Here is a 25,000-nt window from a genome sequence, read left to right as displayed (position 1 = left end):
GGCAGCGCATCAAAGGTGCGCAACGCTGGTGCGAACCTGGGAGCGCTCCGATGTGTGCTCCAAGGTGCGGCGTGCACGAAGTCGGACCCCGGTTTGCCCCGGGTGCGCACCTCGCGTGCACCTTGGTGCGCACACCTTGGCTGGGTTGCGTGCCCTGGTGGGCACCATGGTGCGCACCAAGGAGCGCTCCGAAGTGTGCTCCAAGGTGCGGCGTGCACGAAGTCGGAGCCCGGTTTGCCCCGGGTGCGCACCTCGCGTGCACCTTCGCCGCGGTGGGCACCATGGCGTGCACGAAGTCGGAGCCCGGTTTGCCCCGGGTGCGCACCTCGCGTGCACCTTCGCCGGGGTGGGCACCTTGGTGTGCAGACCTTGGCTGGGTTGCGCGCCCTGGTGGGCACCATGGTGCGCACCAAGGAGCGCTCCGAAGTGTGCTCCAAGGTGCGGCCTGCACGAAGTCGGAGCCCGGTTTGCCCCGGGTGTGCACCTCGGGTGGGCACCTTGGTGCGCATGCCTTGCCTGGGCTGCGCACCAGGGCGGGCTCAAGATGGCACCCGCGTTCCTTTTTTTTCACTATCTTTCAAAACGGAAATTTTAAAATCTCATTTTTTTTTGCCTTTTTCTGGAAATTAGTGAAGGCAGCGCATCAAAGGTGCGCACCTCGCTGCCCACCACGGTGCGCAACGCCGGTGGGCACCCGGGAGTGCTTCGAAGTGTGCTCCAAGGTGCTGCGTGCACGTTGTCGGAGCCCGGTTTGCCCCGGGTGCGCACCTCGCGTGCACCTTCGTCGGGGTGGGCACCTTGGCTGGGTTTGCCCCGGCTGCGCTCCGAAGCGGGGTTATTGGAGCGCCGCCTCTTTTTTTGTCGGAGCGTTTGGTGGGGTTTCTCGCATTGGCTCTTCCGAGGCCCGGTTGCCACCCTGGCGCGCACGAAGTCGGAAGTAGGGTTAATTGCCCGGGTGCGCACCTTTGCCAGGGTGGGCACCTTACCTGGGCTGCGCACCAGGGCGGGCTCAAGATGGCACGCGCGTTCCGTTTTTTTCACTATCTTTCAAAACGGAAATTTTAAAATCTCCTTTTTTTTTTGCCTTTTCTGGAAATTAGTGAAGGCAGCGCATCAAAGGTGCGCACCTCGCTGCCCACCTTGGTGTGCTCTGAGGTGCGCACCCGGGAGCGCTACGAAGTGTGCTCCAAGGTGCGGCGTGCACGTTGTCGGAGCCCGGTTTGCCCCGGGTGCGCACCTCGCCTGCACCTTGGCCGGGGTGGGCACCTTGGCTGGGTTTGCCCAGGGTGCGCTCCGAAGCGGGGTTACTGGAGCGCCCCCTCTTTTTTTGTCAGAGCGTTTGGTGGGGTTTCTCGCATTGGCTCTTCCCAGGCCCGGTTGTTGGGTGCGCTCCCACCCTGGCGCGCGCGAAGTTGGAAGTTGGGTTAATTGCCCGGGCGCGCACCTTCGCCAGGGTGGGCACCTTGGTGCGCACACCTTGGCTGGGCTGCGCACCAGGGCGGGCTCAAGATGGCACCAGCATTCCCTTTTTCTCACTATCTTTCAAAACGGAAATTTTAAAATCTCGTTTTTTTTTTGCCTTTTATGGAAATTAGTGAAGGCATCGCATCAAAGGTGCGCACCTCGCTGCCCACCTTGGTGTGCTCCGAGGTGCCCACCACGGTGCGCAACGCCGGTGCGAACCCGGGAGCGCCCCGATGTGTGCTCCAAGGTGCGGCGTGCACGAAGTCGGACCCCGGTTTGCCCCGGGTGCGCACCTCGCGTGCACCTTGGTGCGCACACCTTGGCTGGGTTGCGCGGCCTGGTGGGCACCATGGTGCGCACCAAGGAGCGCTCCGAAGTGTGCTCCAAGGTGCGGCGTGCACGAAGTCGGAGCCCGGTTTGCCCCGGGTACGCACCTCGCGTGCACCTTCGCCGGGGTGGGCACCTCGGCTGGGTTGCGCGCCCTGGTGCGCACCAAGGAGCGCTCCGAAGTGTGCTCCAAGGTGCGGCGTGCACGAAGTCGGAGCCCGGTTTGCCCCGGGTGCGCACCTTCGCCGCGGTGCGCACCATGGCGTGCACGAAGTCGGAGCCCGGTTTGCCCCGGGTGCGCACCTCGCGTGCACCTTCGGCGGGGTTGCGCGCCCTGGTGGGCACCATGGTGCGCACCAAGGAGCGCTCCGAAGTGTGCTCCAAGGTGCGGCGTGCACGAAGTCGGAGCCCGGTTTGCCCCGGGTGCGCACCTCGCGTGCACCTTCGGCGGGGTTGCGCGCCCTGGTGGGCACCATGGTGCGCACCAAGGAGCGCTCCGAAGTGTGCTCCAAGGTGCGGCGTGCACGAAGTCGGAGCCCGGTTTGCCCCGGGTGCGCACCTCGCGTGCACCTTCGCCGCGGTGGGCACCATGGCGTGCACGAAGTCGGAGCCCGGTTTGCCCCGGGTGCGCACCTCGCGTGCACCTTCGCCGGGGTGGGCACCTCGGCTGGGTTGCGCGCCCTGGTGCGCACCAAGGAGCGCTCCGAAGTGTGCTCCAAGGTGCGGCGTGCACGAAGTCGGAGCCCGGTTTGCCCCGGGTGCGCACCTCGCGTGCACCTTCGCCAGGGTGGGCACCTCGGTGTGCTCCGAGGTGCGAACCCGAGAGCGCTCCGAGGTGCCCACGAAGTCGAAAGTCGGGTTAATTGCATTGTTTTCCCCGGGTGCGCTCCGAGGTGCGCAACATCGGCGCGCACCAAGGAGGGCTCCGAAGTGTGCTCCAAGGTGCGCACGATGGCGTGCACCTCTGGTGCGCACGATTCGGAGCTCGGTTTGACCGGGGTGCGCACACCTTGGCTGGGTTGCGCACCTTTTGTGCGCTCCAAGGTGCGCACGAAGTCGGAGCTCGGTTTGCCCCGGGTGCGCACCTTCGCCAGGGTGCGCACCTTGATGCGCACGCCTTGGCTGGGCTGCGCACCTTGGTGGGCGCCATGGTGCGCACCTTTCGTGCGCTCCAAGGTGCGCACGAAGTCGGAGCTCGGTTTGCCCCGGGTGCGCACCTTGGTGGGCGCCATGGTGCACTCCGAGGTGCCCAAGATTGGTGCGCACCAAGGAGCGCTCCGAAGTGCGCTCCAAGGTGCGCGCGAAGTCGAAAGTTGGGTTAATTGTCCGGTTTGCCTCGGGTGCGCACCTTGCGTGCACCTTCGCCAGGGTGGGCGCCTTGGTGCGCACACCTTGGCTGGGCTGCGCACACCTTGGCACCCGCGTTTCCTTCATTTTAAATTTTTTTTTTTTACAATCTCTCAAGTGGGAAATTCTATAATCTCAACTTTTTTTGCCTTTTCAGGAAACTTTTGAATGGAGCGCATCATTGGTGCGCTCCGAAGTGTGCTCCAAAGCTCTCTCCAGCTGCGTGCACCTGCCCCGGCCGCGCACCCGGCCCCGCCCAGCTTCGCTCACCTGTCCCGGGCGTCTGGTGCGGAACCTTAGAGTAAGAAACATCACCGTGCACCTTGGCCAACGTGCGCGACTCGACCGAGCGCGCACTGGCCGAGGTGCACACCGATTTCACCTGGGTGCGCGCGCAGCACCTCGGGCGCACCGGGGTGCGCGCACAACGCCCGGGTTGCACCGTGGCCTGTGTGCTCGGGGCGCCTCGGGTGCGCGCTCGGTGTCGCCCCCGCGCGCGCGGTAGTGCGGGCAGCGCACCCCGGCCCGGCCCGGCCCCGACGAGAACGCAAACGGGCAAAAGGTTTATTCAAATAGCATTGCGACGCCCGGCGAAAAACTAAAAAAGGGTGCAACACCGGGACTTCCCGGGAGGTCACCCATCCCAGTACTACTCCGGCCCAAGCGCGCTTAACTGCGGAGTTCTGATGGGATCCGGTGCACTAACGCTGGTATGATCGCACCCGTTATGAGCTTGTCGCAGTGTGTACTTAGCAAACCGCGACCCACGTGCGAATCCACCCCGGCCACCCACCCCCGTCGAGGTGCACACCCTCCCTCGCGAAGTGCGCCCCGTTCGCCAAGTGTGAGCCCTGCCCGGGTGCGCGCACCTTGCTAGGGCGTCGGGTGTGCACCCGGCCCGGCCTACGTGCGTGCACCTGGAGGGGGCGTCGTGTGCGTGCAGTGTCCCGTCTGCAACGCGGTGCCCACACACCACCTCGGGCGCAACGACCTGCGCTCACATGTGGGCCGAGTGCACCTTGGTGCATGTTCGGGGCGCCTCGGGTGCACGCTCGATCTTGCCCCGGTGCACCAAGGCGCTCGGTTTGCCCCGGGTGCGCACTTGGTGCAAGGTGGGCACCCAAAATAGGGATCAAGCACCAAAACACAAGTTTCGGGATGCAAAATGGGACCCAAGGACCACAAATGCGTTCCAAGACCCATGATGGGTCCACGAGAACAAAAATGTGTTCCGAGACTTAATAAACAAATATTGGGTTTTAGGAGAAGAAACATGCTCTGATGCCCAAAACGAGAATCGACCCCGAAAAGGCCACAGGCCAAAAGTGGGATGCGAGACAAAAAAAAATGGGACCCGAGGACCAAAATTGGGTTCCCAGGTCGAAGACAGGGCAACCGGACAAGAAACGACCTCTAAGGCTCGAAATGAGTCCCGGCGACTAAAACTTGACAAGAAGCACCCATCAGGCACCCAACTCGACACCCATGGGATGCCGACCCACCCGGGCTTCCACCTAGCACACCTTGGCACCCACCCACCCTCGCACCCAACCTCGCACCCAACTTAGCACCTTTGAACCCACATTGGCACTCACCCTGACCCTGGCACCTTGGAACCCACATTGGCACTCACCTTGACCCTGGCACCCACCTTTGCACTCACCTTGGGACCCACCCTGGCTCCCACCTCGGCACCCACCCAGACACCCACCTTGGTTCCTTGGCACCCACCTTGGATCCTTGGCACCCACCCCGACACCCACCTTGGCACGCAACTTGGCTACTTGCCACCCATCTTGGCTCCTTGACGCCCACCCCGACAACCACCCCGTGACCTACCCTGGCTAGGGTTGGTGCACACCCACCCTGGTGCCCACCTTGGCACCCACCCTATGACCCACCTTGGCACGCACCTTAGTACCCACCCCGTTACCCACCCTAGGACCCACCCCGTGACCCACCTTGGCCAGGGTGGGTGCCTTGGTGCGCACAACTTGCCTGGGCTGCACACCAGGGCGGGCTCAAGATGGCACCCGCGTTCCGTTTTTTTCACTATCTTTCAAAACGGAAATTTTAAAATCTCATTTTTTTCTTTTTTTTGCCTTTTCTGGAAATTAGTGAAGGCAGCGCATCAAAGGTGCGCAATGCTGGTGCGAACCCGGGAGCGCTCCGATGTGTGCTCCAAGGTGCGGCGTGCACGAAGTCCGAGCCCGGTTTGCCCCGGGTGCGCACCTCGCGTGCACCTTCGCCGGGGTGAGCACCTTGGCTGGGTTGCGCGCCCTGGTGCGTACCAAGGAGCGCTCTGAAGTGTGCTCCAAGGTGCGGCGTGCACGAAGTCGGAGCCCGGTTTGCCCCGGGTGTGCACCTCGGGTGCGCACCTCGCGTGCACCTTCGCTGCGGTGGGCACCTTGGCTGGGTTGCGCGCCTTGGTGGGCACCATGCAGTGCACGAAGTCGGAGCCCGGTTTGCCCCGGGCGCGCACCTCCGCCAGGGTGGGCACCTTGGTGCGCACAACTTGCCTGGGCTGCGCACCAGGAAGGGCTCAAGATGGCACCCGCGTTCCGTTTTTTTCACTATCTTTCAGAACGGAAATTTTAAAATATCGTTTTTTTTTGCCTTTTCTGGAAATTAGTGAAGGCAGCGCATCAAAGGTGCGCAACGCTGGTGCGAACCTGGGAGCGCTCCGATGTGTGCTCCAAGGTGCGGCGTGCACAAAGTCGGAGCCCGGTTTGCCCCGGGTGCGCCCTGGTGGGCACCATGGTGCGCACCAAGGAGCGCTCCGAAGTGTGCTCCAAGGTGCGGCCTGCACGAAGTCGGAGCCCGGTTTGCCCCGGGTGTGCACCTCGGGTGGGCACCTTGGTGCGCATGCCTTGCCTGGGCTGCGCACCAGGGCGGGCTCAAGATGGCACCCGCGTTCCTTTTTTTTCACTATCTTTCAAAACGGAAATTTTAAAATCTCATTTTTTTTTGCCTTTTTCTGGAAATTAGTGAAGGCAGCGCATCAAAGGTGCGCACCTCGCTGCCCACCACGGTGCGCAACGCCGGTGGGCACCCGGGAGTGCTTCGAAGTGTGCTCCAAGGTGTTGCGTGCACGTTGTCGGAGCCCGGTTTGCCCCGGGTGCGCACCTCGCGTGCACCTTCGTCGGGGTGGGCACCTTGGCTTGGTTTGCCCCGGCTGCGCTCCGAAGCGGGGTTATTGGAGCGCCGCCTCTTTTTTTGTCGGAGCGTTTGGTGGGGTTTCTCGCATTGGCTCTTCCGAGGCCCGGTTGCCACCCTGGCGCGCACGAAGTCGGAAGTAGGGTTAATTGCCCGGGTGCGCACCTTTGCCAGGGTGGCACCTTACCTGGGCTGCGCACCAGGGCGGGCTCAAGATGGCACGCGCGTTCCGTTTTTTTCACTATCTTTCAAAACGGAAATTTTAAAATCTCCTTTTTTTTTTGCCTTTTCTGGAAATTAGTGAAGGCAGCGCATCAAAGGTGCGCACCTCGCTGCCCACCTTGGTGTGCTCTGAGGTGCGCACCCGGGAGCGCTACGAAGTGTGCTCCAAGGTGCGGCGTGCACGTTGTCGGAGCCCGGTTTGCCCCGGGTGCGCACCTCGCCTGCACCTTGGCCGGGGTGGGCACCTTGGCTGGGTTTGCCCAGGGTGCGCTCCGAAGCGGGGTTACTGGAGCGCCCCCTCTTTTTTTGTCAGAGAGTTTGGTGGGGTTTCTCGCATTGGCTCTTCCCAGGCCCGGTTGTTGGGTGCGCTCCCACCCTGGCGCGCGCGAAGTTGGAAGTTGGGTTAATTGCCCGGGCGCGCACCTTCGCCAGGGTGGGCACCTTGGTGCGCAAACCTTGGCTGGGCTGCGCACCAGGGCGGGCTCAAGATGGCACCAGCATTCCCTTTTTCTCACTATCTTTCAAAACGGAAATTTTAAAATCTCGTTTTTTTTTTGCCTTTTATGGAAATTAGTGAAGGCATCGCATCAAAGGTGCGCACCTCGCTGCCCACCTTGGTGTGCTCCGAGGTGCCCACCACGGTGCGCAACGCCGGTGCGAACCCGGGAGCGCCCCGATGTGTGCTCCAAGGTGCGGCGTGCACGAAGTCGGACCCCGGTTTGCCCCGGGTGCGCACCTCGCGTGCACCTTGGTGCGCACACCTTGGCTGGGTTGCGCGGCCTGGTGGGCACCATGGTGCGCACCAAGGAGCGCTCCGAAGTGTGCTCCAAGGTGCGGCGTGCACGAAGTCGGAGCCCGGTTTGCCCCGGGTGCGCACCTTCGCCGCGGTGGGCACCATGGCGTGCACGAAGTCGGAGCCCGGTTTGCCCCGGGTGCGCACCTCGCGTGCACCTTCGCCGGGGTGGGCACCTCGGCTGGGTTGCGCGCCCTGGTGCGCACCAAGGAGCGCTCTGAAGTGTGCTCCAAGGTGCGGCGTGCACGAAGTCGGAGCCCGGTTTGCCCCGGGTGTGCACCTCGCGTGCACCTTCGCTGCGGTGGGCACCTTGGCTGGGTTGCGCGCCTTGGTGGGCACCATGCAGTGCACGAAGTCGGAGCCCGGTTTGCCCCGGGCGCGCACCTCCGCCAGGGTGGGCACCTTGGTGCGCACAACTTGCCTGGGCTGCGCACCAGGAAGGGCTCAAGATGGCACCCGCGTTCCGTTTTTTTCACTATCTTTCAGAACGGAAATTTTAAAATATCGTTTTTTTTTGCCTTTTCTGGAAATTAGTGAAGGCAGCGCATCAAAGGTGCGCAACGCTGGTGCGAACCTGGGAGCGCTCCGATGTGTGCTCCAAGGTGCGGCGTGCACGAAGTCGGACCCCGGTTTGCCCCGGGTGCGCACCTCGCGTGCACCTTGGTGCGCACACCTTGGCTGGGTTGCGCGCCCTGGTGGGCACCATGGTGCGCACCAAGGAGCGCTCCGAAGTGTGCTCCAAGGTGCGGCGTGCACGAAGTCGGAGCCCGGTTTGCCCCGGGTGCGCACCTCGCGTGCACCTTCGCCGCGGTGGGCACCATGGCGTGCACGAAGTCGGAGCCCGGTTTGCCCCGGGTGCGCACCTCGCGTGCACCTTCGCCGGGGTGGGCACCTTGGTGTGCAGACCTTGGCTGGGTTGCGCGCCCTGGTGGGCACCATGGTGCGCACCAAGGAGCGCTCCGAAGTGTGCTCCAAGGTGCGGCCTGCACGAAGTCGGAGCCCGGTTTGCCCCGGGTGTGCACCTCGGGTGGGCACCTTGGTGCGCATGCCTTGCCTGGGCTGCGCACCAGGGCAGGCTCAAGATGGCACCCGCGTTCCTTTTTTTTCACTATCTTTCAAAACGGAAATTTTAAAATCTCATTTTTTTTTGCCTTTTTCTGGAAATTAGTGAAGGCAGCGCATCAAAGGTGCGCACCTCGCTGCCCACCACGGTGCGCAACGCCGGTGGGCACCCGGGAGTGCTTCGAAGTGTGCTCCAAGGTGCTGCGTGCACGTTGTCGGAGCCCGGTTTGCCCCGGGTGCGCACCTCGCGTGCACCTTCGTCGGGGTGGGCACCTTGGCTGGGTTTGCCCCGGCTGCGCTCCGAAGCGGGGTTATTGGAGCGCCGCCTCTTTTTTTGTCGGAGCGTTTGGTGGGGTTTCTCGCATTGGCTCTTCCGAGGCCCGGTTGCCACCCTGGCGCGCACGAAGTCGGAAGTAGGGTTAATTGCCCGGGTGCGCACCTTTGCCAGGGTGGGCACCTTACCTGGGCTGCGCACCAGGGCGGGCTCAAGATGGCACGCGCGTTCCGTTTTTTTCACTATCTTTCAAAACGGAAATTTTAAAATCTCCTTTTTTTTTTGCCTTTTCTGGAAATTAGTGAAGGCAGCGCATCAAAGGTGCGCACCTCGCTGCCCACCTTGGTGTGCTCTGAGGTGCGCACCCGGGAGCGCTACGAAGTGTGCTCCAAGGTGCGGCGTGCACGTTGTCGGAGCCCGGTTTGCCCCGGGTGCGCACCTCGCCTGCACCTTGGCCGGGGTGGGCACCTTGGCTGGGTTTGCCCAGGGTGCGCTCCGAAGCGGGGTTACTGGAGCGCCCCCTCTTTTTTTGTCAGAGCGTTTGGTGGGGTTTCTCGCATTGGCTCTTCCCAGGCCCGGTTGTTGGGTGCGCTCCCACCCTGGCGCGCGCGAAGTTGGAAGTTGGGTTAATTGCCCGGGCGCGCACCTTCGCCAGGGTGGGCACCTTGGTGCGCACACCTTGGCTGGGCTGCGCACCAGGGCGGGCTCAAGATGGCACCAGCATTCCCTTTTTCTCACTATCTTTCAAAACGGAAATTTTAAAATCTCGTTTTTTTTTTGCCTTTTATGGAAATTAGTGAAGGCATCGCATCAAAGGTGCGCACCTCGCTGCCCACCTTGGTGTGCTCCGAGGTGCCCACCACGGTGCGCAACGCCGGTGCGAACCCGGGAGCGCCCCGATGTGTGCTCCAAGGTGCGGCGTGCACGAAGTCGGACCCCGGTTTGCCCCGGGTGCGCACCTCGCGTGCACCTTGGTGCGCACACCTTGGCTGGGTTGCGCGGCCTGGTGGGCACCATGGTGCGCACCAAGGAGCGCTCCGAAGTGTGCTCCAAGGTGCGGCGTGCACGAAGTCGGAGCCCGGTTTGCCCCGGGTACGCACCTCGCGTGCACCTTCGCCGGGGTGGGCACCTCGGCTGGGTTGCGCGCCCTGGTGCGCACCAAGGAGCGCTCCGAAGTGTGCTCCAAGGTGCGGCGTGCACGAAGTCGGAGCCCGGTTTGCCCCGGGTGCGCACCTTCGCCGCGGTGCGCACCATGGCGTGCACGAAGTCGGAGCCCGGTTTGCCCCGGGTGCGCACCTCGCGTGCACCTTCGGCGGGGTTGCGCGCCCTGGTGGGCACCATGGTGCGCACCAAGGAGCGCTCCGAAGTGTGCTCCAAGGTGCGGCGTGCACGAAGTCGGAGCCCGGTTTGCCCCGGGTGCGCACCTCGCGTGCACCTTCGGCGGGGTTGCGCGCCCTGGTGGGCACCATGGTGCGCACCAAGGAGCGCTCCGAAGTGTGCTCCAAGGTGCGGCGTGCACGAAGTCGGAGCCCGGTTTGCCCCGGGTGCGCACCTCGCGTGCACCTTCGCCGCGGTGGGCACCATGGCGTGCACGAAGTCGGAGCCCGGTTTGCCCCGGGTGCGCACCTCGCGTGCACCTTCGCCGGGGTGGGCACCTCGGCTGGGTTGCGCGCCCTGGTGCGCACCAAGGAGCGCTCCGAAGTGTGCTCCAAGGTGCGGCGTGCACGAAGTCGGAGCCCGGTTTGCCCCGGGTGCGCACCTCGCGTGCACCTTCGCCAGGGTGGGCACCTCGGTGCGCACACCTTCTCAATGTTTTCTTGCCTTTTCTGGAAATTGGTGAAGGCAGCGCATCAAAGGTGCGCACCTCGGTGTGCTCCGAGGTGCGAACCCGAGAGCGCTCCGAGGTGCCCACGAAGTCGAAAGTCGGGTTAATTGCATTGTTTTCCCCGGGTGCGCTCCGAGGTGCGCAACATCGGCGCGCACCAAGGAGGGCTCCGAAGTGTGCTCCAAGGTGCGCACGATGGCGTGCACCTCTGGTGCGCACGATTCGGAGCTCGGTTTGACCGGGGTGCGCACACCTTGGCTGGGTTGCGCACCTTTTGTGCGCTCCAAGGTGCGCACGAAGTCGGAGCTCGGTTTGCCCCGGGTGCGCACCTTCGCCAGGGTGCGCACCTTGATGCGCACGCCTTGGCTGGGCTGCGCACCTTGGTGGGCGCCATGGTGCGCACCTTTCGTGCGCTCCAAGGTGCGCACGAAGTCGGAGCTCGGTTTGCCCCGGGTGCGCACCTTGGTGGGCGCCATGGTGCACTCCGAGGTGCCCAAGATTGGTGCGCACCAAGGAGCGCTCCGAAGTGCGCTCCAAGGTGCGCGCGAAGTCGAAAGTTGGGTTAATTGTCCGGTTTGCCTCGGGTGCGCACCTTGCGTGCACCTTCGCCAGGGTGGGCGCCTTGGTGCGCACACCTTGGCTGGGCTGCGCACACCTTGGCACCCGCGTTTCCTTCATTTTAAATTTTTTTTTTTTACAATCTCTCAAGTGGGAAATTCTATAATCTCAACTTTTTTTGCCTTTTCAGGAAACTTTTGAATGGAGCGCATCATTGGTGCGCTCCGAAGTGTGCTCCAAAGCTCTCTCCAGCTGCGTGCACCTGCCCCGGCCGCGCACCCGGCCCCGCCCAGCTTCGCTCACCTGTCCCGGGCGTCTGGTGCGGAACCTTAGAGTAAGAAACATCACCGTGCACCTTGGCCAACGTGCGCGACTCGACCGAGCGCGCACTGGCCGAGGTGCACACTGATTTCACCTGGGTGCGCGCGCAGCACCTCGGGCGCACCGGGGTGCGCGCACAACGCCCGGGTTGCACCGTGGCCTGTGTGCTCGGGGCGCCTCGGGTGCGCGCTCGGTGTCGCCCCCGCGCGCGCGGTAGTGCGGGCAGCGCACCCCGGCCCGGCCCGGCCCCGACGAGAACGCAAACGGGCAAAAGGTTTATTCAAATAGCATTGCGACGCCCGGCGAAAAACTAAAAAAGGGTGCAACACCGGGACTTCCCGGGAGGTCACCCATCCCAGTACTACTCCGGCCCAAGCGCGCTTAACTGCGGAGTTCTGATGGGATCCGGTGCACTAACGCTGGTATGATCGCACCCGTTATGAGCTTGTCGCAGTGTGTACTTAGCAAACCGCGACCCACGTGCGAATCCACCCCGGCCACCCACCCCCGTCGAGGTGCACACCCTCCCTCGCGAAGTGCGCCCCGTTCGCCAAGTGTGAGCCCTGCCCGGGTGCGCGCACCTTGCTAGGGCGTCGGGTGTGCACCCGGCCCGGCCTACGTGCGTGCACCTGGAGGGGGCGTCGTGTGCGTGCAGTGTCCCGTCTGCAACGCGGTGCCCACACACCACCTCGGGCGCAACGACCTGCGCTCACATGTGGGCCGAGTGCACCTTGGTGCATGTTCGGGGCGCCTCGGGTGCACGCTCGATCTTGCCCCGGTGCACCAAGGCGCTCGGTTTGCCCCGGGTGCGCACTTGGTGCAAGGTGGGCACCCAAAATAGGGATCAAGCACCAAAACACAAGTTTCGGGATGCAAAATGGGACCCAAGGACCACAAATGCGTTCCAAGACCCATGATGGGTCCACGAGAACAAAAATGTGTTCCGAGACTTAATAAACAAATATTGGGTTTTAGGAGAAGAAACATGCTCTGATGCCCAAAACGAGAATCGACCCCGAAAAGGCCACAGGCCAAAAGTGGGATGCGAGACAAAAAAAAATGGGACCCGAGGACCAAAATTGGGTTCCCAGGTCGAAGACAGGGCAACCGGACAAGAAACGACCTCTAAGGCTCGAAATGAGTCCCGACGACTAAAACTTGACAAGAAGCACCCATCAGGCACCCAACTCGACACCCATGGGATGCCGACCCACCCGGGCTTCCACCTAGCACACCTTGGCACCCACCCACCCTCGCACCCAACCTCGCACCCAACTTAGCACCTTTGAACCCACATTGGCACTCACCCTGACCCTGGCACCTTGGAACCCACATTGGCACTCACCTTGACCCTGGCACCCACCTTTGCACTCACCTTGGGACCCACCCTGGCTCCCACCTCGGCACCCACCCAGACACCCACCTTGGTTCCTTGGCACCCACCTTGGATCCTTGGCACCCACCCCGACACCCACCTTGGCACGCAACTTGGCTACTTGCCACCCACCTTGGCTCCTTGACGCCCACCCCGACAACCACCCCGTGACCTACCCTGGCTAGGGTTGGTGCACACCCACCCTGGTGCCCACCTTGGCACCCACCCTATGACCCACCTTGGCACGCACCTTAGTACCCACCCCGTTACCCACCCTAGGACCCACCCCGTGACCCACCTTGGCCAGGGTGGGTGCACCCACCCTGGTGCCCACCTTGGCACCCACCCATCCTAGCACCCAGCCTGTGACCGGGCTTGGAACCCAACCTTGCACCCGCACCCGTCTTGGCCAGTGTGGGTGCGCACCCATCCTGGCACCCACGTTGTGACACACCCTTTAACCCACGCACCCTAGCACCCACGTTGGCACCCACCTTGGAACCCAACCTAGCAACTTGGCACCCACCCCGTGACCCACCTTGGCATCCACCATAGCAGTCGCCGACTTGGCACCCACCTCGGCACCCACCTTGACACTTGTGGACCCACCTTGCCACTCACCCTAGCATCGACCCATCCTAGCACCCACCCTGGCACCTTTGCACCCTAGCACTCACCCATCCTAGCACCTAACCTGTGACCCACCTTGACACTCACCCTCGCACCCACCTTGGAACCCAACCTAGCACCCACCCACCCTGACACCAACCCTAGCACCTACCCACCCTTGCACCCACCCTGTGACCCATCTTGGCACCCACCCATCCTACCACTCAACCTATCACCCACCTTCTCACCCACCTTGGCATCCACCTTAGCACCCACCCACACTGGCACCTTGGCACCCACCTCGGGCAAGGTGGGTGCACACCCACCCTGGCACCCAATTTAGAACCCACCGAGCATGTTACCCACCTTGGCACCCACATTGCAGCCCACCCTAGTACCCACCCTATGACCCACATTGGCATCCACACCCTAGCACCCAGGCACCTCGACACCCGCCTTGACACCCACCCTAGCACTGAACCTGTGACCCACCTTGGAACTCACCCTAGAACCCACCCACCCTGTGAACCACCTTGGCATCCACCTTAGCACCCACCCACCTTGGCACCCACTCTAGCACTCACCCATCCTAACACCCAACTTGTTACCCACCTTGGCACCCGCCCTCGCGTCCACCTTGAAACCCACCCTAGCACCCACCCACGCAGGAGCCCACCTTGGCACCCAACCTAACACCCACGCATCCTGGCACCCAACTTGTGACCCACCTTGGAACCCACCCTAGTACCCACCTTTGAACCCACTATATCACCAACCCACCTTGGCACCCACCCTATGACCCTCTTTGGAATCCACCCTAGCACGCACCCACCCTGGCACCCACCATGGAGCGCACCCTAGCACCCACCCACCTCGGCACGCACCTCAACACCCACCTTGGTGTGCGCACTGCGCCAACCTCTCAAAGACCCTATGTGGTGCGCTCCAAAGTGTACACCTTTGGTGCGCTCCAAGGTGCGCACCTTTGGTGCACACCGAGGTGCACACCAAAGTGTGCACCGAGGTGAGCACCAAAGTGCACTCCAGGGTGCACACCAAGGCGTGCACCTTTGGTGCGGTCAATGCAAACGAATTCGGAAGTTGGGGTCGATGTCCTAATCGCTGCTGCAGACTACACGTATGAGAATCGGACAAATAGCTTTATATAGGGGAGGTGTTGCGTTTGATGGGTCGACTCCCCTGGTTGTGTGCACTGCACCAACTTCAAAGACCCTGTCTTGTTTAAGAAGTCAAAAGTTGGGGTGGATGTCCTAATCATTGCTGCAGTCTACGCATGTATGAGAATCAGACAAATAGCTTATATAGGGGAGGTGTTGCATTCGGTGGGTTGACTCCCCTGGTTGTGCGCACTGCGCCAACCTCAAAGACCCCGCATAGCAGAAGAAGTCGGAAGTCGGATTTTGGTGAGCACCAAGGCGTGCACCTTTGGTGCGGTCAACACAGACGAATTCAGAAGTTGGGGTGGATGTCCTAATCGTTGTTGCAGGCTACACATGTATGAGAATCAGACAAATAGCTTATATAGGGGAGGTGTTGGGTTTGATGGGTCAACTCCCTTGGTTGTGCGCATTACGCCAACCTCAAAGACCTTGTTTTCGTTAAGAAGTCAAAAGTTGGGGTCAATGTCCTAATGGCTCCTGCAGGCTACACATGTATGAGAATCGGACAAATAGCTTATATAGGGGAGGTGTTGGGTTTGATGGGTCGACTCCCCTGGTTGTGCGCATTACGTCAACCTCAAAGACCTTGTTTTCGTTAAGAAGTCAAAAGTTGGGGTCGATGTCCTAATTGCTCCTGTAGACTACACATGTATGAGAATCAGACAAATAGCTTATATAGGGGAGGTGTTGGGTTTGATGGGTTGACTCCCCTAGTTGTTCGCATTACACCAACCTCAAAGACCTTGTTTTCGTTTAGAAGCCGAAAGTTGGGGTCGATGTCCTAATTGCTCCTGCAGGCTACGCATGTATGAGAATCAGACAAATAGCTTATATAGGGGAGGTGTTGGGTTTGATGGGTCGACTCCCCTGGTTGTGCGCATTGCGCCAACCTCAAAGACCCTGCATTGCGGATGAAGTCGAAAGTCAGAGTTTGGTGTGCTACAAGGTGTGGTCGAAGGTGCTCACCTAGGTGTGCACCTTTGGAGCACAGGAAAAGTGCCCTCCAAAAGTGCGCACCTTTGGAGTGCACAAAAGTGCCCTCCAAAAGTGCGCACCTTTGGAGCGCAGAAAAGTGCCCTCCAAAAAGTGCCCTCCAAAAGTGCGCACCTTTGGAGCGCAGAAAAGTGCCCTCCAAAAAGTGCCCTCCAAAAGTGCGCACCTTTGGAGCGCAGAAAAGTGCCCTCCAAAAAGTGCCCTCCAAAAGTGCGCACCTTTGGAGCGCAGAAAAGTGCCCTCCAAAAAGTGCCCTCCAAAAGTGCGCACCTTTGGAGCGCAGAAAAGTGCCCTCCAAAAAGTGCCCTCCAAAAGTGCGCACCTTTGGAGCGCAGAAAAGTGCCCTCCAAAAAGTGCCCTCCAAAAGTGCGCACCTTTGGAGCGCAGAAAAGTGCCCTCCAAAAAGTGCCCTCCAAAAGTGCGCACCTTTGGAGCGCAGAAAAGTGCCCTCCAAAAAGTGCCCTCCAAAAGTGCGCACCTTTGGAGCGCAGAAAAGTGCCCTCCAAAAAGTGCCCTCCAAAAGTGCGCACCTTTGGAGCGCAGAAAAGTGCCCTCCAAAAAGTGCCCTCCAAAAGTGCGCACCTTTGGAGCGCAGAAAAGTGCCCTCCAAAAAGTGCCCTCCAAAAGTGCGCACCTTTGGAGCGCAGAAAAGTGCCCTCCAAAAGTGCGCACCTTTGGAGCGCACAAAAGTGCCCTCCAAAAGTGCGCACTTTTGGTGCGCACCAAGGCGCTGGTTCGGTCGTTGCAGGCGAGTTCGGAAGTTGGGGTCGATGTCCTGAGCGGAGGTGCAAACTACACAGGTGTCGGAATCGGACAAATAGCTTATATAGGGGAGGTGTATGCTTCGATGGGTCGACTCCCCAGGTTGAGCGCACCGCGCCAACCTCAAAGACCCTACGGTATGGATGAAGTCGGAAGTTGGGTCCGATGACCGATTCGATTAGTAGGTATGCTCATGAGGTCGGAATTTGGGTCCGATGACCTGCCATGTGCAGGAAGGCGAATGTTGACACTGTGCGTTGCAAGGTGCACACCAAGGCGCTGGTGCGGTCTTTTTAGTCGAGTTCGGAAGTTGGGGTCGATGTCCTGATCGGAGGTGCAAGCTACACAGGTGTGGGAATCGGACAAATAGCTTATATAGGGGAGGTGTATGCTTCGTTGGGTCGACTCCCCGGGTTGAGCGCACCGCGCCAACCTCAAAGACCCTACGGTATGGATGAAGTCGGAAGTTGGGTCCGATGACCGATTCGATATGTAGGCATACTCGCGAGGTCGGAATTTGGGTCCGATGACCTGCCACGTGCAGGAAGGCGAATGTTGGCACTGTGCGTTGCAAGGTGCGCACCAAGGCGCTGGTTCGGTCGTTGGAGGCGAGTTCGGAAGTTGGGGTCGATGTCTTGATCGGAGGTGCAAACTACACAGGTGTGGGAATCGGACAAATAGCTTATATAGGGGAGGTGTATGCTTCGTTGGGTCGACTCCCCGGGTTGAGCGCACCGCGCCAACCTCAAAGACCCTACGGTATGGATGAAGTCGGAAGTTGGGTCCGATGACCGATTCGATATGTAGGCATACTCGCGAGGTCGGAATTTGGGTCCGATGACCTGCCATGTGCAGGAAGGCGAATGTTGGGACTGTGCGTCGCAAGGTGCGCACCAAGGCGCTGGTGCCGTCGTTGCAGTCGAGTTCGGAAGTTGGGGTCGATGTCCTGGTCAGAGGTGCAAACTACACAGGTGTGGGAATCGGACAAATAGCTTATATAGGGGAGGTGTATGCTTCGATGGGTCGACTCCCTGGGTTGAGCGCACCGCGCCAACCTCAAAGACCCTACAGTATGGATGAAGTCGGAAGTTGGGTCCGATGACCGATTCGATACGTAGGCATATTGGCGAGGTCTGAATTTGTGTCCGATGACTTGCCATGCGCAGGAAGGCGGAATTTGGGTCCGATGACCGAGTTGATGGCGTGCCATGCGCAGAAAGGCGGAATTTGGGTCCGATGACCGAGTTGATGTTGATGGCCCGCCATGCACAGGAAGGCGGAATTTGGGTCCGATGACCGATTTGAAGGCGTGCCATACGCAAAAAGGCGGAGTTTGGGTCCGATGACCGAGTTGATATTGATGGCCCGCCATGCGCAGGAAGGCGGAATTTGGGTCCGATGACCTGACATACGCATGGAGTCCGACTCGGGGGCCGATGTTCGATTCGATGACTTGCATTGTGGGTAAAGTCGGAAGTTGTGGTCTTTGACCCGATTCGATGACCAGACTTCGGCTGCTTGAGAATCGGACAAATAACTTATATAGGGGAGGTAGTGTTCTCGAGCATCCTCCCCCCGTGCCCGTTTATGTCGATTGATGCTGGTGCTCGACTGGTTGGAGCGCTCGGATGCAAAAATCTTGCACCAGGATTTATCGATTGTGATGGACACGGCAAGTCTCCTGATTGCTATGCAGGAGCTCATCGTGAATCTCTATGCGGCCTTGGTATGGACTCGACCTGCGGAATGGTTCGGCAATGGTAGTCGCTCCAACACGTCCTTGCAATGGCCACAGAGGTGATTCGACTAGAGCTCCAGTCTAGCTTTTGGGTTGCTTGGCGGACTGGTATAGCCGCGATCGAGTTCCGGCCATGAACGTTTTAGATAGCTCTTGGGCTTTCTGGGACGGAAGTCGGAAGTTTGGGCTGTTGTCCGATTTGATGACCATTCTTCGGATGTGTGAGAATCGGACAAATAACTTATATAGGGGACTGTGTTGTCTCACGCAGCCCCCTCCGTGCCCCTCTATCTCGACCGATGTTGGTGCTTGAAAGGGTTGGGATCGCTCGGATTTATAAACGTGCACCACCATTTGTCGAGTGTGAGGGACGCGGCAGGTCTCCTAAATGCTATGCGGGCGCTCTCTGAGAATCTCTATCCGGCCTCGACACAGACTAGTCTTGCTGAATGGTTTGGCACTGGTAGTCGATCCAACACGTCGTTGTTGTGGCCGCCTAGGCGATTCGATTCGAGCCCCCGTCTAGCTTTTGGGTTGCTTGGCGGATTTTGCCCTATCCGCAAGTGAGCTCGGTCCCTAAACGTTCGAGAAACCCGATTGCTATGCGCCGACTCTCTTTCTTGCGAGCCTCCATCTAGCTTTTGGGTCTCTACGGAACGGAAGTCGGAATCTGGGACCGTTGTTTGATTCGACGAGGCAGACTACGGTTGTGCGAGAATCGGACAAATAACTTATATAGGGGAGGTGTTGACTGGAGCATTCTCCCCCGTGCCCCTCTAACTCGACCAATGCTGGCGCTCGAACGGTGGTAGCGCTCGGATTTTCATTGAGCGCCAGCATTGGTCGATTTAGAGGGGCATGCGAGATTCCCGAATGCTATGCGAGGGCTCTAACGGAAATGTCTATTGGTTTCGGTATGGATGCAATTGCGAGTGGTTCGGCAAAGGTAGTCGTTCCGATGCGTCCATGTCGTGGCCAAATCGATAATTCGATTTGAGCCCTCGTATAGCATTTGGGTCTCTCGATGTGATTCCGCATTCCAGTCCCTTTGGGCACTGCTTGAGCCGCATCCCAGGGGGTTCCCTTCCCAATAATCTGCCTCGCAACCCGATTGCTATGCGGTGAGGCTCCTCGGCCGCCTCGGAACTATCTGTGTATCAGACGCATCGCGGGATAAGGGGTTGGCAACGGTAGTCGCCCCAAGCGCGTCCGATGCTTGGACCATTCCGAGGCGGCCCTGAAGCCTCTTCCGTCTAGCCGTTGGGTCCTTCTCGCCGCATCCCTCGCCTCGCACCCCGATTGCTATGCGGTGAGGCTCCTCGGCCGCCTCGGAACTATCTGTGTATCGGACGCGTCGCGGGATAAGGGGTTGTCACTGGTAGTCGCCCCAAGCGCGTCCGATGCTTGGACCATTCCGAGGCGGCCCTGAAGCCTCTTCCGTCTAGCCGTTGGGTCCTTCTCGCCGCATCCCTCGCCTCGCACCCCGATTGCTATGCGGTGAGGCTCCTCGGCCGCCTCGGAACTATCTGTGTATCGGACGCGTCGCGGGATAAGGGGTTGTCACTGGTAGTCGCCCCAAGCGCGTCCGATGCTTGGACCATTCCGAGGCGGCCCTGAAGCCTCTTCCGTCTAGCCGTTGGGTCCTTCTCGCCGCATCCCTCGCCTCGCACCCCGATTGCTATGCGGTGAGGCTCCTCGGCCGCCTCGGAACTATCTGTGTATCGGACGCGTCGCGGGATAAGGGGTTGTCACTGGTAGTCGCCCCAAGCGCGTCCGATGCTTGGACCATTCCGAGGCGGCCCTGAAGCCTCTTCCGTCTAGCCGTTGGGTCCTTCTCGCCGCATCCCTCGCCTCGCACCCCGATTGCTATGCGGTGAGGCTCCTCGGCCGCCTCGGAACTATCTGTGTATCGGACGCGTCGCGGGATAAGGGGTTGTCACTGGTAGTCGCCCCAAGCGCGTTCGATGCTTGGACCATTCCGAGGCGGCCCTGAAGCCTCTTCCGTCTAGCCGTTGGGTCCTTCTCGCCGCATCCCTCGCCTCGCACCCCGATTGCTATGCGGTGAGGCTCCTCGGCCGCCTTGGAACTATCTGTGTATCGGACGCGTCGCGGGATAAGGGGTTGTCACTGGTAGTCGCCCCAAGCGCGTCCGATGCTTGGACCATTCCGAGGCGGACCCGAAGCCTCTTCCGTCTAGCCGTTGGGTCCTTCTCGCCGCATCCTTCGCCTCGCACCCCGATTGCTATGCGGTGAGGCTCCTCGGCCGCCTCGGAACTATCTGTGTATCGGACGCGTCGCGGGATAAGGGGTTGTCACTGGTAGTCGCCCCAAGCGCGTCCGATGCTTGGACCATTCCGAGGCGGACCCGAAGCCTCTTCCGTCTAGCCGTTGGGTCCTTCTCGCCGCATCCCTCGCCTCGCACCCCGATTGCTATGCGGTGAGGCTCCTCGGCCGCCTTGGAACTATCTGTGTATCGGACGCGTCGCGGGATAAGGGGTTGTCACTGGTAGTCGCCCCAAGCGCGTCCGATGCTTGGACCATTCCGAGGCGGACCCGAAGCCTCTTCCGTCTAGCCGTTGGGTCCTTCTCGCCGCATCCCTCGCCTCGCACCCCGATTGCTATGCGGTGAGGCTCCTCGGCCGCCTTGGAACTATCTGTGTATCGGACGCGTCGCGGGATAAGGGGTTGTCACTGGTAGTCGCCCCAAGCGCGTCCGATGCTTGGACCATTCCGAGGCGGACCCGAAGCCTCTTCCGTCTAGCCGTTGGGTCCTTCTCGCCGCATCCCTCGCCTCGCACCCCGATTGCTATGCGGTGAGGCTCCTCGGCCGCCTTGGAACTATCTGTGTATCGGACGCGTCGCGGGATAAGGGGTTGTCACTGGTAGTCGCCCCAAGCGCGTCCGATGCTTGGACCATTCCGAGGCGGCCCCGAAGCCTCTTCCGTGTAGCCGTTGGGTCGTTCTCGCCGCATCCCTCGCCTCGCACCCCGATTGCTATGCGGTGAGGCTCCTCGGCCGCCTTGGAACTATCTGTGTATCGGACGCGTCGTGGGATAAGGGGTTGTCACTGGTAGTCGCCCCAAGCGCGTCCGATGCTTGGACCATTCCGAGGCGGCCCCGAAGCCTCTTCCGTGTAGCCGTTGGGTCCTTCTCGCCGCATCCCTCGCCTCGCACCCCGATTGCTATGCGGTGAGGCTCCTCGGCCGCCTTGGAACTATCTGTGTATCGGACGCGTCGCGGGATAAGGGGTTGTCACTGGTAGTCGCCCCAAGCGCGTCCGATGCTTGGACCATTCCGAGGCGGACCTGAAGCCTCTTCCCTCTAGCCGTTGGGGCTTTCTCGCCGCATCCCTCGCCTCGCACCCTGATTGCTATGCTGTGAGGCTCCTCGGCCGCCTTGGAACTATCTGTGTATCGGACGCATCGCGGGATAAGGGGTTGGCAGTGGTAGTCGCCCCAAGCGCATCCGATGCTTGGACCATTCCGAGGCGGCCCTGCAGCCTCTTCCGTCTAGCCGTTGGGGCCATCTCGCCGCATCCCCCACCTCGCACCACGATTGCTATGCGGTGAGGCTCCTTGGCCGCCTCGGAACTATCTGTGTATCGGACGCATCGCGGGATAAGGGGTTGTCACTGGTAGTCGCCCCAAGCGCGTCCGATGCTTGGACTATTCCGAGGCGGCCCTGCAGCCTCTTCCGTCTAGCCGTTGGGGCCATCTCGCTGCATCCCCCACCTCCTCGGCCGCCTCGGAACTATCTGTGTATCGGACGCATCGCGGGATAAGGGGTTGGCAGTGGTAGTCGCCCCAAGCGCGTCCGATGCTTGGACTATTCCGAGGCAGCCCTGCAGCCTCTTCCGTCTAGCCTTTGGGGCCATCTCGCCGCATCCCTCGCCTCGCACCCCGATTGCTATGCGGTGAGGCTCCTCGGCCGCCTGGGAACTATCTTCGTATCGGACGCATCGCGGGATAAGGGGTTGTCACTGGTAGTCGCCCCAAGCGCGTCCGATGCTTGGACTATTCCGAGGCGGCCCTGTGGCCTCTTCCGTCTAGCCGTTGGGGCCATCTCGCCGCATCCCCCACCTCGCACCCCGATTGCTATGCGGTGAGGCTCTTCGGCCGCCTTGGAACTATCTTCGTATCGGACGCATCGCGGGATAAGGGGTTGTCACTGGTAGTGGCCCCAACTGCGTCCGATGCTTGGACTATTCCGAGGCGGCCCTGCAGCCTCTTCCGTCTAGCCGTTGGGGCCATCTCGCCGCATCCCCCACCTCGCACCCCGATTGCTATGCGGTGAGGCTCCTCGGCCGCCTTGGAACTATCTTCGTATCGGACGCATCGCGGGATAAGGGGTTGTCACTGGTAGTCGCCCCAAGCGCGTCCGATGCTTGGACTATTCCGACGCGGCCCTGTGGCCTCTTCCGTCTAGCCGTTGGGGCCATCTCGCCGCATCCCCCACCTCGCACCCCGATTGCTATGCGGTGAGGCTCCTCGGCCGCCTTGGAACCATCTTCGTATCGGACGCATCGCGGGATAGGGGGCTGTCACTGGTAGTCGCCCCAAGCGTGTCCGATGCTTGGACCATTCCTAGGCGGCCCTGAAGCCTCTTCCGTCTAGCCGTTGGGGCCTTCCCGCCCCATCCCTCGCCTCGCACCCCCGATTGCTATGCGGTGAGGCTCCTCGGCCGCCTTGGAACCATCTGTGTATCGGACGCATCGCGGGATAAGGGGTTGGCACTGGCAGTCGCCCCAAGCGCGTCCGATGCTTGGACCATTCCGAGGTGGCCCTGAAGCCTCTTCCGTCTAGCCGTTGGGGCCTTCCCGCCCCATCCCTCGCCTCGCACCCCGATTGATATGCGGTGAGGCTCCTCGGCCGCCTTGGAACTATCTGTGTATCGGACGCATCGCGGGATAAGGGGTTGGCACTGGTAGTCGTCCCAATCGCATCCGATGCTTGGACCATTCCGAGGCGGCCCTGCAGCCTCTTCCGTTTAGCCGTCGGGGCCTTCCCGCCGCATCCCTCGCCTCGCATCCCGATTCCTATGCGGTGAGTCTTCTCGGCCGCCGCGGAACTATACCTGTTATTGCTACTGCATCCTTCGGCTGGTAACCTCCTCTGCCGCCTTGGAACGTTCTCTTTGTCGGACGCGTCGCGGGATAAGGGGTTGGCACTGGTAGTCGCCCCAAGCGCGCCCGATGCATAGACCGCTCCGAGTCGACCTTGCTTTCAGCCTCTCACATGCATAGACCTCTCTGAGTCGACCCTGCAGCCTCTCACGTTTAGCCTTTGGAATCTCGCCTCACAACATGATTGCTATCCTTGATGCATCCCTTGCCTCGAGCCCTGATTGCTTTCTTGGCTGCATCCCTCCTCTCCTCACAGCCCGGTTGTCATCACTGCTTCATCCGTCGCTTCATGCATTCTGGCTGCTGGGCCCTTCCCACCGCACACCTCGATTGCTATCTCTTCTGCATCACACACCCCGATTGCTATCTCTGCTACATCCCTCGGCTCTCACTTCTGCATCCTTCGCCTCACACCTCGATTGCTATCAATGCTGCATCCGTAACCTCACACCCCGATTGCTATGCGGGGAGGCTCCTTGGCCGCCTTGGAAATTTCTGTGTGTCGGACGCACCGCGGGATAAGGGGTTGGCACTGGTAGTCGCCCCAAGTGCGCCCGATTCTTAGACCGCTTCGAGGTGACCTCGTAGCCTCTTTCGTCCAGGCTTCCTGCCTTCAACGCCCTTTTTACACCTCGATTGCTATGCGCGGGCTCGTTGGCGTCTATCACCTCTCTGCGAAGAGTGGCACGATGATTGTTGGGGTAAATCGTAGCAGTCCGATCTCTGGCCTTGGGCCATTGTGAGGGCTGATCGATTTCCTGTGCGCATCTCGTGTTCGCCCAGTAACAGACTCGACGACTTGTAATCGGTCTTGTTCCCGATTGTTCCTGGAGGTAGTCTTCGGAACTCTTGGATTTGACCTGTCACTCGAACTGTCCTCTTCCGAGGATGCTTGTGTGTGTGTGCTTGTGCCATTTCCTTGGCGGTATTAACGAGATATTAAAGAGCGGAGTGAGCGCCTCGCCCAGCTATGTTTGGGGCTCTCACTCCCTTACCCGGTGTGCGACCGCTTTGCACGTAGGTTGCGGAGCATCGCGACTCTTTCGATGTTTGGCGGTTGTCTTCCGGTGATGCGTTGGTCCCGAAGTGCACGTTACTAGCATTTCTGCCATTGTTCTCGATCTTTGGCACGTTCCTTCGTTGCAATTGGATATATATCTCCGTTTATACGCGCAGGCTTCTCCCGCCTATTCAGCGCTGTCCCACTCTCAGCACTCTCGTGGTCTCCTTGGCTTCTCTCTCCCGTGAGCGAGCTCTCTTCTCGAGTCTTTTCCATGTCCCATGGAGGTTGCCTTGCGAAATTCGGGCACACAAACGTGACCGGATAAGAGCGGAATTGCCTATGAGGAGAAGCTCACCTTAGGGAGCAGCAATGCCGAGTGTTTCGACAGAGGGTAGAGGGGGCGTTGTTTGGGCGGTTGCACAAAAGAGTGCTACGTTTGCACTGAAGGTTGCTTCTTCGTCTCCGACGAACTCTTCGAGGCAAAAAAGCTTGTTTACGGGGTCGAGGTGGGACTGTTCGTGCGAGTTGCGCCACCAAAAGTGCGTAGGGGGCATATACCTGGGAAATGGATGTCTCTGAGTGGCCTTACTCGGTCGCGTGCACGGTGCATTCTCTAACGGCAGGACTGTCGCGAGCATGTGCGGTTCGGATGTTTTCGGGTAAAGGGTTCCGTACGGGATGTTCTTCCCAGGCTCCTGTGAACCGAGACTCTGCATCGTCATGCTCCGGCTCCCGTGGGTGCTTCATGCCTCGTCGAGCTGTTTGTCGTGGACGATTAAGGCCGAGGCCTTCCTTCGAGAGGGGAATTGTTCAGGCTGGTCGAGGCGGGATTGTTCGTGCGGGGTGCACCACCAAAAGTGCGTAGGGG

At 60.6% G+C, this 25,000-nt stretch overlaps 2 non-coding genes across 2 annotated transcripts; both read right to left on the bottom strand.

The window, feature by feature from the left end:
• Positions 1-3,743: 3,743 nt before the first annotated feature.
• LOC131868041 (5S ribosomal RNA) lies at positions 3,744-3,862 on the bottom strand. Its single transcript, XR_009366537.1, has one exon. It is a non-coding gene; the product is annotated as a 5S ribosomal RNA (ribosomal RNA).
• A 7,804-nt stretch (positions 3,863-11,666) lies between these two features.
• LOC131868040 (5S ribosomal RNA) lies at positions 11,667-11,785 on the bottom strand. The gene has a single exon (XR_009366536.1). It is a non-coding gene; the product is annotated as a 5S ribosomal RNA (ribosomal RNA).
• Positions 11,786-25,000: the final 13,215 nt, after the last annotated feature.

Source organism: Cryptomeria japonica, unplaced genomic scaffold, assembly GCF_030272615.1.
Source record: "Cryptomeria japonica unplaced genomic scaffold, Sugi_1.0 HiC_scaffold_194, whole genome shotgun sequence".
NCBI classification, from domain to species: domain Eukaryota; kingdom Viridiplantae; phylum Streptophyta; class Pinopsida; order Cupressales; family Cupressaceae; genus Cryptomeria; species Cryptomeria japonica.
Note: the sequence above shows the minus strand (reverse complement) of the source record. Positions and strands in the feature narration are given on the sequence as shown.